The sequence below is a fragment of the Capricornis sumatraensis genome, chromosome X (genome assembly GCF_032405125.1).
Source record: "Capricornis sumatraensis isolate serow.1 chromosome X, serow.2, whole genome shotgun sequence".
NCBI classification, from domain to species: Eukaryota; Metazoa; Chordata; class Mammalia; order Artiodactyla; family Bovidae; genus Capricornis; species Capricornis sumatraensis.
Window position 1 is genome coordinate 52,137,170 of NC_091092.1, and position 2,345 is coordinate 52,139,514.

Genomic DNA, 2,345 nt, shown 5'->3' on the forward strand with positions numbered 1-2,345 from the left:
GATGAGTGATCACATCATCATGATTATCTGGGTCATGAAGATCTTTTTTGTACAGTTCTTCTGTGTATTCTTGCCACCACTTCTTAATATCTTCTGCTTCTGTTAGGTCCATACCATTTCTGTCCTTTGTCGAGCCCATCTTTGCAAGAAATATTCCCTTGGTATCTCTAATTTTCTTGAAGAGATCTCTAGTCTTTCCCATTCTGTTCTTTCCCTCTATTTCTTTGTATTGATCGCTGAAGAAGGCTTTCTTATCTCTTCTTGCTATTCTTTGGAACTCTGCATTCAGATGCTTATATCTTTCCTTTTCTCCTTTGATTTTCACCTCTCTTCTTTTCACAGCTATTAGTAAGGCCTCCCCAGACAGCCATTTTGCTTTTTGCCCTTCTTTTCCATGGGGATGGTCTTGATCCCTGTCTTCTGTACAATGTCACAAACCTCATTCCATAGTTTATCAGGCACTCTATCTATCAGATCTAGGCCTTTAAATGTATTTCTCACTTCCACTGTATAATCACAAGGGATTTGATTTAGGTCATACCTGGATGATCTAACAGTTTTCCCTACTTTCTTCAATTTGAGTCAGAATTTGGTAATAAGGAGTTCATGATCTGAGCCACAGTCAAATCCTGCTCTTGTTTTTGTTGACTGTATAGAGCTTCTCCATCTTTGGCTGAATAGAATATAATCAACTGATTTCGGTGTTGATGAAATCAACATCACATCTGGTGATGTCCATGTGTAGAATCTTCTCTTGTGTTGTTGGAAGTGTGTGTTTTCTATGGCCAGTGCATTTTCTTGGCAAAACTCTATTAGTCTTTGCTCTTCTTCATTCTGCATTCTAAGGCCAAATTTGCCCTTTACTCCAGGTGTTTCTTGACTTCCTCCTTTTGCATTCCAGTCCCCTATAATGAAAACGACATCCTTTTTTGGTGTTAGTTCTAAAAGGTCTTGTAGGTCTTCATTAAACTGTTCAACTTCAGCTTCTTCAGCATTACTGGTTGGAGCATAGACTTGGATAACTCTGATATTGAATGGTTTGCCTTGGATACGAACAGAGATCATTCTGTCCTTTTTGAGATTGCATCCAAATACTGCATTTCGGACTCTTTTGTTGACCGTGATGGCTACTCCATTTCTTCTGAGGGATTCCTGCCTGTAGTAGTAGATATAATGGTCATCTGAATTAAATTCCCCCATTCCAGTCCACTTTAGTTCGCTGATTCTTAGAATGTCGATGTTCACTCTTGCCATCTGTTTAACCACTTCCAATTTGCCTTGATTCATGGACCTGACATTCCAAGTTCCTATGCAATATTGCTCTTTACACCATCGGACCTTGCTTCTATCACCAATCACATCCACAGCTGGGTATTGTTTTTGCTTTGGCTCCATCCCTTCATTCTTTCTGGAGTTATATCTCCATTGATCTCTAGCAGCATATTGGGCACCTACTGACCTGGGGAGTTCCTCTTTCAGTATTCTATCATTTTGCCTTTTCATACTGTTCATGGGGTTCTCAAGGCAAGAATACTGAAGTGGTTTGCCATTCCCTTCTCCAGTGGACCACATTCTGCCAGACCTCTCCACCATGACCCACCCGTCTTGGGTTGCGCCGTGGGCCTGACTTGGTTTCATTGAGTTAGTCAAAGCTGTGGTCCTATTGTGATTAGATTGACTAGTTTTCTTTGAGTATGGTTTCAGTGTGTCTGCCCACTGATGCCCTCTTGCAACACCTACCATACAATATTGTAAAGTAATTAGCCTCCAATTAAATAAATTAAAATAAATTGAACACACACAGAGCACTAATTATCCAATAACTTTAATGGAAATAAAGATGATGCACTCTGGAAAAAAAAGAAGTCCTCATTTTGTACAATGAAATCTATAAAACATTGGTAAACATCTAAATAAATGGAGAACATCTTACCAATTGGAAGAATAAAAAATGTTAAGATAGAAATACTCTCTAATTGTTCTATAGATTCAATACCATCCTATTAAAAGCCCAAATGTCTTTTTTTCACAGACACTGAAAAGATCATTCTAAAATTTGTATGGCAACACAAATGATCTGTAGAACCAAAACAATACTTTAAAGAAAAATAACATTGGAAAACACTGACCAATTTTAAAACTTACTACAAGGCTGCAGGACTTTCCAGATGGTGCCAATGGTGAAGAGTCTGCCTGCCAATGCAAGAGGCATGGCACGATTTCTAGGTCTGGAAAATCCCCTGGAATAGGAAAGTGCAACCCATTCCAGTGTTCTTACCTGGAAAATCCCATGGACAGGGGATCCTGACAGGCTACAGTCTATGAGGTCGCAAGAAGTCAGACAT